Source organism: Crinia signifera, chromosome 6 (assembly GCF_055691185.1).
Source record: "Crinia signifera chromosome 6, ASM5569118v1, whole genome shotgun sequence".
In the NCBI taxonomy this organism is placed as follows: domain Eukaryota; kingdom Metazoa; phylum Chordata; class Amphibia; order Anura; family Myobatrachidae; genus Crinia; species Crinia signifera.
This window is the reverse complement of record NC_139222.1, coordinates 294,225,789-294,237,964: the sequence shown is the minus strand read 5'-3', so window position 1 is coordinate 294,237,964 and position 12,176 is coordinate 294,225,789. Positions and strand designations below refer to the sequence as shown.

Genomic DNA, 12,176 nt, shown 5'->3' with positions numbered 1-12,176 from the left:
GTCACCTACCTGGCTGCTGCAATGACCAGTGGTGCCGCTGATGGCTGCCTAGGCGCTGTGCAGCTCGGGGGTATGTGTTCCCTGTGTGATAACTGTACTGTCCCTGCTTATATTGTTACCTACCTGGCTGCTGCAATGACCAGTGGTGCCGCTGATGGCTGCCTAGGCGCTGTGCAGCTCGGCGGGTATGTGTTCCCTGTGTGATAACTGTACTGTCCCTGCTTATATTGTTACCTACCTGGCTGCTGCAATGACCAGTGGTGCTGCTGATGGCTGCCTAGGTGCTGTGCAGCTCGGCGGGTATGTGTTCCCTGTGTGATAACTGTACTGTCCCTGCTTATATTGTTACCTACCTGGCTGCTGCAATGACCAGTGGTGCCGCTGATGGCTGCCTAGGCGCTGTGCAGCTCGGCGGGTATGTGTTCCCTGTGTGATAACTGTACTGTCCCTGCTTATATTGTTATCTGCCTGGCTGCTGCAATGACCAGTGGTGCTGCTGATGGCTGTCTAGGTGCTGTGCAGCTCGGCAGGTATGTGTTCCCTGTGTGATAACTGTACTGTCCCTGCTTATATTGTCACCTACCTGGCTGCTGCAATGACCAGTGGTGCCGCTGATGGCTGCCTAGGCGCTGTGCAGCTCGGCAGGTGTAACGATCAGATCAGGTGATCGATCAAATTAACGTATGCCTCCTGTTAGTATTATCTGTCCGGTCAATGTATGTCCGATATTGGTGTAATAGTTATGTCTCCTGTGAGTATTGGAATCAGGACATGTCTTGTATGTAAACTGTAGGTGACCCTGGTTTGAGTTTGAGGCCTGTATTCCCTCAGTGTGACATCTGTGGACTCCTCCGGAGTTAGGATGTAAGATAAGATCTGAGCCCCTCATAAACCATGGTCCAGAAGAAGAGGTTAGAGTTTGTCCCCTTCCTTCACATCTCTTATCAGTGGGTCTGCTATGCAAGGAAGGAGGATCAATCACTTTGAAAACAGCAGACTGTAGAAGATACATTGCCAGGGACCTTCCACGCTCCTTCAGCATGGAAAGAGTGGAATCCCAAGGGTGGGAGGGAGGAGGGAGTCTACCAGGTATAACTAAGACCCTTCTCCCTATAGTCAGTGTCATTACCTGGGGGTCTAGCAAGCAGGCTGTAAGCGACCAGAGATTTCTTATGGAGAACCCCCCCACGTCAGGATTGGTACTTACGTGTAAGAAACGGTTCTGTCATTTTTCCCCTTTTTATTTTATCTCTGAAATTGCATTTAATCATTGTGTGTACTTTTAAAATCATTGTAATGTCTTGTAACCATTTTGTTTAAAGCTCTGTAGTATTTCTAGGAATAAATAATACATATTCCCAGTTCTGGTTCTGTGTTCCTAAGACTCATTAGCCTCAGAAGAGAAAGGCTGGAAAACGTTACCATTGTTATCTTGTATTGTGCGGTCAGGTGCGAGCCAAGCCGCCCCTTGCGCAGTTTCAAGCGCTAAAATCAGGTTTTGGCTGGTGGCAGTGTACCTCAAGGAAAGGACCCGAGTGTCCTAAGTGAACCCCAGTCACGGCCGGAGCTGCTCAAATTGACGTATCGGAGCAGGCGACCGGTGGGTCCGTGACAGCAGGTATGTGTTCTCTGTGTGATATCTGTACTGTCCCTGCTTATATTGTCACCTACCTGGCTGCTGCAATGACCAGTGGTGCCGCTGATGGCTGCCTAGGTGCTGTGCAGCTTGGTGGGTATGTGTTCCCTGTGTGATAACTGTACTGTCCCTGCTTATATTGTCCCCTACCTGGCTGCTGCAATGACCAGTGGTGCCGCTGATGGCTGCCTAGGCGCTGTACAGCTCGGCAGGTATGTGTTCCCTGTGTGATAACTGTACTGTCCCTGCTTATAGTGTCCCCTACCTGGCTGCTGCAATGACCAGTGGTGCCGCTGATGGCTGCCTAGGCGCTGTGCAGCTCGGCGGGTATGTGTTCCCTGTGTGATAAATGTACTGTCCCTGCTTATATTGTTACCTACCCGGCTGCTGCAATGACCAGTGGTGTCGCTGATGGCTGCCTAGGCGCTGTGCTGCTCGGCGGGTATGTGTTCCCTGTGTGATAACTGTACTGTCCCTGCTTATATTGTTACCTACCCGGCTGCTGCAATGACCAGTGGTGCCGCTGATGGCTGCCTAGGCGCTGTGCAGCTCGGTGGGTATGTGTTCCCTGTGTGATAACTGTACTGTCCCTGCTTATATTGTTACCTACCTGGCTGCTGCAGTGACCAGTGGTGCCTGCCTAGGCGCTGTGCAGCTCGGCAGGTATGTGTTCCCTGTGTGATAACTGTACTGTCCCTGCTTATATTGTTACCTACCTGGCTGCTGCAATGACCAGTGGTGCCGCTGATGGCTGCCTAGGTAGGAACAGCTCCAAGGTTAAGATCTGGGCTGGCAATTGGATACTAGTGGACAGAGTTTGTGGGAAGGAGTGTTCCCCGAGTATATGGAGGATATTAAAAAATCCCCAGGGTACATCTAGCGTATACCTGTATGTGCTATGTATATCTGTACTGTCACTGTTACCTCTAAGTATACCTGGCTAATAAAGTGGATTCTGGGAGAACCTCGGCCCAATGTGCGGGGAGGACAGAACGATCATCACCAACACAAGGACACAACCTACTTTTACTGAATTCTTCCAACTTTTTGACGGCCTCATCTCGCTGCTGTCTGACTCTGTCGTACTATTGGGTAAGAAGGGAAAACAGAATTATTGGTTTATGAACAGTTTCTTATATTACTCTGTACAGCAGGGAACGGTGATAGCAGGAACTAGGTTGTTACAGACATAGGGGCGATGGCGGGGCGGTGACAGCAATACCACCGGGATGTATCATCTGGCAGGGACACTGCTCTGAAAGGAGCCCGTCCCTGCAATGCCTGGAGCCGGAAGGGGTCTGCGCATGCGCGGTTATGCGCTGACCCCCGCCGACCCTTCTAACCGCACTGCCCTGAACTGCCATAGGCTACAATGGGCTATCGCCATCCCAGAATGGCGATAGCCCAGGGCTGCGATGTTGATACATCGGGCAGCTTCGCATCCCCCATAGAAACCTATGGAGGATGCGGCCGGCGGTGCTGCAGGGGGATCGCAGCAGGGATCGGAGATTCCTGCTGCGGTCCCCCTTTAATACACGGGTGTTTTCCCTTTTAATAAACGGGTGTTTTCGGGGATTTAGCCGCAAATATTAGTTGATATATGGGCCCCATAGAGGTAGGAGGGCCCTGCTCGCAGGCTTACACTCCATAGGGATATAGGCAGTGATAAGAACAGGTGTTACCGATTGTATAATGGCCACCGGACTGCGGAGACTCTTGGTGGGCCGTATGATATAGTGACCCAGCACCCTAACACCTGAGGTCCTAGGGTGGGTGGTGCACTCACAGCCCCAGACCAGGGGGCATCCTAACACCTGAGCGCCTAGTGGGGTGGTGCACTCACACTCGCAGCCCCAGACCAGGGGGGACCCTAACACCTGAGGTCCTAGTGTGGGTGGTGCACTCACATTCACAGCCCCAGACCACTGGGCACCCTAACACCTGAGGTCCTAGTGGGGTGGTGCACTCACATTCGCAGCCCCAGACCAGGGGGGACCCTAACACCTGAGGTCCTAGTGGGGTGGTGCACTCACACTCGCAGCCCCAGACCATGGGGGCACCCTAACACCTGAGCGCCTAGTGGGATGGTGCACTCACACTCGCAGCCCCAGACCAGGGAGCATCCTAACACCTGAGCGCCTAGTGGGGTGGTACACTCACAGCCCCAGACCAGGGAGCACCCTAACACCTGAGGTCCTAGTGGCGTGCTGCACCCTAACACCTGAGCGCCTAGTAGGGTGGTGCACTCACACTCGCAGCCCCAGACCACTGGGCACCCTAACACCTGAGGTCCTAGTGGGGTGGTGCACTCCCACTCGCAGCCCCAGACCAGGGGGGACCCTAACACCTGAGGTCCTAGTGGGGTGGTGCACTCCCACTCGCAGCCCCAGACCAGGGAGCATCCTAACACCTGAGGTCCTAGGGGGGTTGTGCACTCACACTCACAGCCCAAGACCAGGTGGCATCCTAACACCGGAGCACCTAGTGAGGTGGTGCACTCACACTCGCAGCCCCAGACCAGGGAGACCCTAATACCTGAGGTCCTAGTGGGGTGGTGCACTCACACTCGCAGCCCCAGACCAGGGAGCATCCTAACACCTGAGGTCCTAGGGGGGTGGTACACTTGCATCCCCAGACCAGGGAGGACCCTAATACCTGAGGTCCTAGCACGCCCTGCCCGATTTTTAAAGGGCAAAATGTGGCCTGCCACTCTAGCAGCATCCCGCTAAAACAGCCTGGTGCCGGCCCCGACGTTGTGCACGGGGAAGTCCAGCGCCGCCATAGATGGCGATGACCGGCAGCTCAGCAACTTTGGCAGGGCCCGCCCCCTTTAGGACAGCGGTGGTTGGTACTGCCCATTTTCTTCTTCCCAATTGAGGACCCCCCAGGATAAAGATCACTGAGAGAGTAGGGATCTTCCCCTCTGCCCATTGAAGATGAGGGTGGTCTCTGCCATGGCCACCTTACTCTGAGTGCCCCCCTGGACCTGCACAGGGTGACCTCGGAGCCAAGGTTCCACAAGGCCAAGGGTCCGCAAGACTGCCCTCAGTTCGAGGACATTGATCAATAGCAGGGATTCTTGTGCATTCCATAATCACTGGAAAGATCGTTGGCAAGTCACCGCTGCACAACCAGAGGTAGGCATCCGTTGAGAGAAGAGTCCACTGGGGAACCCAAACGGTCTCCCCGCAGTGATATTCTCGTCTAGAAGCCACCAGGACAGGGAAATCCATGCTGCCGGTGACAAGACAATCAGGTGGGACCAAATATTGGAGTAGGATCCTGACCACTTGGTGAGGATCTCTCATTGTAGAGGACGCAAGAGGAACGGCGTATACTCCACCATGTCGAAGGCTGATACCATTGAGCTCATGTCCCTCATGCAGGCATGAATGGTCACCCACCTGAGGGAGGGGAGACGCCGGACAAGAGACTGAGGAGCCTGGTGACATTCCTCTGGCAGAAAGATCCGTTAATGAACAATATCCAACTGGGCAACCAGACGGATCATGGACTGTACTGGAAGCATGGAGGACATGGGCCAGTTTATCATCCAGCCGTGGCGTTCCAGGACTGTCACCACTGTGGCCAAATGGGCCTGGAGAACCTCCGGCGATTGTGCCAGGATCAACAGGTCATCCAGATACGGCAGTATACAGATACCCTGATTGCGAAGTCTGCTGCCCATCACTGCCATGACCTTCATAAACAATGGACAGGCCAAAGGGTAGAGTCTGAAACTGCAGAAACGGACAGTGTTCTGGTCTGATGGAGATATGCAGGCACATCCAGGGATGCCAAGGCCAGAACTATGGATCGCAAGGTCTCCATCCTGAACTTTGGGACTGGGACAAATTTATTTATTTATAGTTTTTTATATAGCACAGCATAATCCGTTTCGCTTTACAATTGGAAACAACTGTAGAAACAAAATGACATAGAGGTCGGAGGGCCCTGCTCGCAAGCTTACTGTATATAGATCTGTTGAGCTGCTTTAAATTGAGGATGGGACGGAATGACCCATTGGACTCCTGGACCAGGAAGAGGCTGGCGTAGAAATCTGTGACTCGCTGAGGTGCAGGGACCGGAGCTATGACACCAGACAACAGGAGCTTCTGGATGACCTGCTCCAGAACTCTGATCTTTTCCGAGTCTCTTGGAGAACTTGTGGAAAAAAAACGAGCCTGGTGGACTCTGCCGAAAGGTTAGGGAGTAGCCGCGGGAGTCCACGACCTGAACCCATGCATCTGTCATGGATTCCAGCCAGACGTCTGAACACCGCGGCAGGTGAACCCCCCACCCTGGAATCCCCCAGGTGGAGCGCCGCCCCGACATGCTGAGGGTTTGTCCTCTGGCTTAGTCAGGTTGCCTGATGGCCCAGGGACGCTTGCCCTTGGCCTTGGATGACTTGGCAGGCTGGGTTTGGGTTTTTGCAAAAGAATTTCCCCTACCCCCGCCCTGGAAACAAAAGGACTGGAAGGTAACACAGGGACGGGAAGTAGGAGTGGACGGCAGAAAAGCGGCTTTAGAAGCCGCCACCATAGCCACAATTTAGTCAAGTTCAGACCCAAATAAGAGTGAACCCTCAAAGGGAAGTGCTTCTAGGGTTTTCTTAGAGTCAGGGTCCACCTTCCAGGAGCGTAACCACAGAGACCGACGTGCCACCACAACCGAGGCATACATGCAGGAGGTTAGGGTAGCTGCATCAAGTGCAGCCTCCCCCAAATAGAGTGTGCCCATGATGCATAAGGTCATCTGCACTCCCCTCCTCTGTAGCTGCGAGGGTGGTAGTCCATTCCACCCTGGCCTTAGCTACCCAAGCAGATGCCAGGGTCGGCCTAGCCACCGCCCCCAAAGTGGTATAAATGAGCTTTAGAAACGTTCTCTAACTTCTGATCTGCTTGGTCCTTTAAGGGGCGCAGTCAGACTGGGGAGAGTAGAGGATCGCACTAGCTTAGCAACAGTGCGTCCACTCTGGGGCTGTTTCCTAGCGGACTTGTCCTCCTGAGGGAGGGGGTAAAGGGAGGCTCCACTACCCAGCGTTAGCCCCTTTGTCGACGAAATTAACACTCGAAAATAACAGATTCTGCGGAGGTATGAGCGCAATGAATTAACAGGGTGCTGCCCACCACACCATAAAAATGGGGTACACCGTCCCCAATAGAACAAATAACCAAGCAAAGTAATGGAGTGGTGTGGCGCAACCCTCTTAAAAGATGTTCTCAGCATACTGTTCTTAATTTAAAAGAATTTTAATTTTTAAGCAAAAAAAGACAATCAAACAAATAAACAGCTGAATGGTAACTTGCATGAGTGGAATGCACACCTTTAAACACTTTGATTGGGAGAACAACGAATGAAAAACACATGGGGTATCTCACCATATATGTCCACCGCGGTGGGCTATGCTTTTTAGGGGTAAAGACTGCGGCACCACCGCAGTGAGCTTGTGATGTACTGTCCCCAAAGGATGAAGTGCAAGGTGCGTCCAGTATAAAGTGATGAAGTGCAAGGTGCTCGCAGCGTTACCAGTGCAGGGGCATCAGTAATAGCAGCACCCTGTTAATTCATTGCACTCATACCTCCGCAGAATCGGTTATTTTGGAAAGTTCGGTCTTTACACCAATCTGTGGAAATTTGAGCTGCAGGACGTTCTACCGAGAAACTAGAAAAAATCCCAAAGCTATTTTACCAGGACAGCTGCTGCTGCTATTACTGATGCCCCTGCACTGCTAACGCTGCGAGCACCTTGCACTTCATCACTTTATACTGGACACACCTTGCACTTTATCCTTTGGGGACAGTAGCCACAAGCTCACTGCGGTGGTACCACAGTCTTTACCCCTAAAAAGCATAGCCCACCGCGGTGGACATATACCGTATGGTGAGATACCCCATGTGTTTTTCATTCGTTGTTCCCCCAATCAAAGTGTTTAAAAGGTGTGCATTCCACTCATGCAATCAAACAAAAAAAGACAAAAAAATAAACAGCTGAATGGTAAATTCAGCTGTTTATTTGTTTGATTGTCTTTTTTTGCTTAAAAATAACATTTGAAATGAGGAATTGTATGCTGAGAACAGAGGGCTGCGCCGCACCACTCCATTACTTTGCTTGGTTAGATGAAATGAACACTGCTACAAACCCCGTTCCGGCCACCGGGCCGCTGCTTGCGAATGGCCTGGCAACTGTGTCTGCTAGTCACCACAGTCATTCACAAAAGGGGCTGTACATGCACATACGTTGTTCCCACTACAGTGCCAGAGAACTCGAATCACCCCCTAAATCTCTAGTTTAATAAAGACAACATAAAAACAATGGACAATGAATAAAACAAATAAATGATCTTATCCCGCATGCGTTATACCTGCACCCTATACATAGATCACTCACATACTACATGTGCTACATGTGATGTATGTACACGTATGACATATGTACATACCTCATCTTTAGTCTTCTCATTTTCTGTTTTAAGTTCTTCATATTTTTCAATTGCTGAAAGAAAAGAACGGTTTAGTTTAAAAGGGCGTATTCCCCCCTCACCCCACCAGCACCAGGTTCTCCCCCCCCCCCCCCTCACCCCACCAGCACCAGGTTCTCCCCCCGCCCTCGTCCCACAAGCGCCAGGGTCTCCCCCAGCCCCAGAGTCTCCCCCACCATCACCAGGTTCCCGGTTCCCCCCCCCCCCTCGCTAGGGTCTCCCCCTAGCACCATAGTCTCCCCCCAGCCTCGCCCCACCAGATCCAAGTTTTCCCCCGCCCACAGTGTGCAGGGGGAGGGGGGGGGTGCAGGGGGGACAGTATGCAGGTGGAGGGGGGTGCAGGGGTGACAGTGTGCAGGGGTGACAGTGTGCAGGGGTGACAGTGTGCAGGGGTGACAGTGTGCAGGGGTGACAGTGTGCAGGGGTGACAGTGTGCAGGGGTGACAGTGTGCAGGGGTGACAGTGTGCAGGGGTGACAGTGTGCAGGGGTGACAGTGTGCAGGGGTGACAGTGTGCAGGGGTGACAGTGTGCAGGGGTGACAGTGTGCAGGGGTGACAGTGTGCAGGGGTGACAGTGTGCAGGGGTGACAGTGTGCAGGGGTGACAGTGTGCAGGGGTGACAGTGTGCAGGGGTGACAGTGTGCAGGGGTGACAGTGTGCAGGGGTGACAGTGTGCAGGGGTGACAGTGTGCAGGGGTGACAGTGTGCAGGGGTGACAGTGTGCAGGGGTGACAGTGTGCAGGGGTGACAGTGTGCAGGGGTGACAGTGTGCAGGGGTGACAGTGTGCAGGGGTGACAGTGTGCAGGGGTGACAGTGTGCAGGGGTGACAGTGTGCAGGGGTGACAGTGTGCAGGGGTGACAGTGTGCAGGGGTGACAGTGTGCAGGGGTGACAGTGTGCAGGGGTGACAGTGTGCAGGGGTGACAGTGTGCAGGGGTGACAGTGTGCAGGGGTGACAGTGTGCAGGGGTGACAGTGTGCAGGGGTGACAGTGTGCAGGGGTGACAGTGTGCAGGGGTGACAGTGTGCAGGGGTGACAGTGTGCAGGGGTGACAGTGTGCAGGGGTGACAGTGTGCAGGGGTGACAGTGTGCAGGGGTGACAGTGTGCAGGGGTGACAGTGTGCAGGGGTGACAGTGTGCAGGGGTGACAGTGTGCAGGGGTGACAGTGTGCAGGGCGTGGGTGACAGTGTGCAGGGGTGACAGTGTGCAGGGGTGACAGTGTGCAGGGGTGACAGTGTGCAGGGGTGACAGTGTGCAGGGGTGACAGTGTGCAGGGGTGACAGTGTGCAGGGTGACAGTGTGCAGGGGTGACAGTGTGCAGGGGTGACAGTGTGCAGGGGTGACAGTGTGCAGGGGTGACAGTGTGCAGGGGTGACAGTGTGCAGGGGTGACAGTGTGCAGGGGTGACAGTGTGCAGGGGTGACAGTGTGCAGGGGTGACAGTGTGCAGGGGTGACAGTGTGCAGGGGTGACAGTGTGCAGGGGTGACAGTGTGCAGGGGTGACAGTGTGCAGGGGTGACAGTGTGCAGGGGTGACAGTGTGCAGGGGTGACAGTGTGCAGGGTGACAGTGTGCAGGGGTGACAGTGTGCAGGGGTGACAGTGTGCAGGGGTGACAGTGTGCAGGGGTGACAGTGTGCAGGGGTGACAGTGTGCAGGGGTGACAGTGTGCAGGGGTGACAGTGTGCAGGGGTGACAGTGTGCAGGGGTGACAGTGTGCAGGGGTGACAGTGTGCAGGGGTGACAGTGTGCAGGGGTGACAGTGTGCAGGGGTGACAGTGTGCAGGGGTGACAGTGTGCAGGGGTGACAGTGTGCAGGGGTGACAGTGTGCAGGGGTGACAGTGTGCAGGGGTGACAGTGTGCAGGGGTGACAGTGTGCAGGGGTGACAGTGTGCAGGGGTGACAGTGTGCAGGGGTGACAGTGTGCAGGGGTGACAGTGTGCAGGGGTGACAGTGTGCAGGGGTGACAGTGTGCAGGGGTGACAGTGTGCAGGGGTGACAGTGTGCAGGGGTGACAGTGTGCAGGGGTGACAGTGTGCAGGGGTGACAGTGTGCAGGGGTGACAGTGTGCAGGGGTGACAGTGTGCAGGGGTGACAGTGTGCAGGGGTGACAGTGTGCAGGGGTGACAGTGTGCAGGGGTGACAGTGTGCAGGGGTGACAGTGTGCAGGGGTGACAGTGTGCAGGGGTGACAGTGTGCAGGGGTGACAGTGTGCAGGGGTGACAGTGTGCAGGGGTGACAGTGTGCAGGGGTGACAGTGTGCAGGGGTGACAGTGTGCAGGGGTGACAGTGTGCAGGGGTGACAGTGTGCAGGGGTGACAGTGTGCAGGGGTGACAGTGTGCAGGGGTGACAGTGTGCAGGGGTGACAGTGTGCAGGGGTGACAGTGTGCAGGGGTGACAGTGTGCAGGGGTGACAGTGTGCAGGGGTGACAGTGTGCAGGGGTGACAGTGTGCAGGGGTGACAGTGTGCAGGGTGACAGTGTGCAGGGGTGACAGTGTGCAGGGGTGACAGTGTGTGACAGGGGGTGACAGTGTGCAGGGGTGACAGTGTGCAGGGGTGACAGTGTGCAGGGGTGACAGTGTGCAGGGGTGACAGTGTGCAGGGGTGACAGTGTGCAGGGGTGACAGTGTGCAGGGGTGACAGTGTGCAGGGGTGACAGTGTGCAGGGGTGACAGTGTGCAGGGGTGACAGTGTGCAGGGGTGACAGTGTGCAGGGGTGACAGTGTGCAGGGGTGACAGTGTGCAGGGGTGACAGTGTGCAGGGGTGACAGTGTGCAGGGGTGACAGTGTGCAGGGGTGACAGTGTGCAGGGGTGACAGTGTGCAGGGGTGACAGTGTAGCAGGGGTGACAGTGTGCAGGGGTGACAGTGTGCAGGGGTGACAGTGTGCAGGGGTGACAGTGTGCAGGGGTGACAGTGTGCAGGGGTGACAGTGTGCAGGGGTGACAGTGTGCAGGGGTGACAGTGTGCAGGGGTGACAGTGTGCAGGGGTGACAGTGTGCAGGGGTGACAGTGTGCAGGGGTGACAGTGTGCAGGGGTGACAGTGTGCAGGGGTGACAGTGTGCAGGGGTGACAGTGTGCAGGGGTGACAGTGTGCAGGGGTGACAGTGTGCAGGGGTGACAGTGTGCAGGGGTGACAGTGTGCAGGGGTGACAGTGTGCAGGGGTGACAGTGTGCAGGGGTGACAGTGTGCAGGGGTGACAGTGTGCAGGGGTGACAGTGTGCAGGGGTGACAGTGTGCAGGGGTGACAGTGTGCAGGGGTGACAGTGTGCAGGGGTGACAGTGTGCAGGGGTGACAGTGTGCAGGGGTGACAGTGTGCAGGGGTGACAGTGTGCAGGGGTGACAGTGTGCAGGGGTGACAGTGTGCAGGGGTGACAGTGTGCAGGGGTGACAGTGTGCAGGGGTGACAGTGTGCAGGGGTGACAGTGTGCAGGGGTGACAGTGTGCAGGGGTGACAGTGTGCAGGGGTGACAGTGTGCAGGGGTGACAGTGTGCAGGGGTGACAGTGTGCAGGGGTGACAGTGTGCAGGGGTGACAGTGTGCAGGGGTGACAGTGTGCAGGGGTGACAGTGTGCAGGGGTGACAGTGTGCAGGGGTGACAGTGTGCAGGGGTGACAGTGTGCAGGGGTGACAGTGTGCAGGGGTGACAGTGTGCAGGGGTGACAGTGTGCAGGGGTGACAGTGTGCAGGGGTGACAGTGTGCAGGGGTGACAGTGTGCAGGGGTGACAGTGTGCAGGGGTGACAGTGTGCAGGGGTGACAGTGTGCAGGGGTGACAGTGTGCAGGGGTGACAGTGTGCAGGGGTGACAGTGTGCAGGGGTGACAGTGTGCAGGGGTGACAGTGTGCAGGGGTGACAGTGTGCAGGGGTGACAGTGTGCAGGGGTGACAGTGTGCAGGGGTGACAGTGTGCAGGGGTGACAGTGTGCAGGGGTGACAGTGTGCAGGGGTGACAGTGTGCAGGGGTGACAGTGTGCAGGGGTGACAGTGTGCAGGGGTGACAGTGTGCAGGGGTGACAGTGTGCAGGGGTGACAGTGTGCAGGGGTGACAGTGTG

General features: G+C 55.5%; 1 protein-coding gene across 1 annotated transcript in view; it reads right to left on the bottom strand.

The window, feature by feature from the left end:
* SHTN1 (shootin 1) overlaps positions 1-8,202 on the bottom strand; it is a 370,192-nt gene extending 361,990 nt beyond the window's left edge. The window contains exons 1-2 of the mRNA XM_083149946.1: positions 8,080-8,202; positions 2,661-2,721 (exon numbers count right to left, since the gene is read on the bottom strand). The gene's annotated coding sequence lies outside the window, so the exon portion shown is untranslated. The remainder of the gene's footprint in view (positions 1-2,660; positions 2,722-8,079) is intronic.
* Between the last annotated feature and the right edge of the window lie 3,974 nt (positions 8,203-12,176).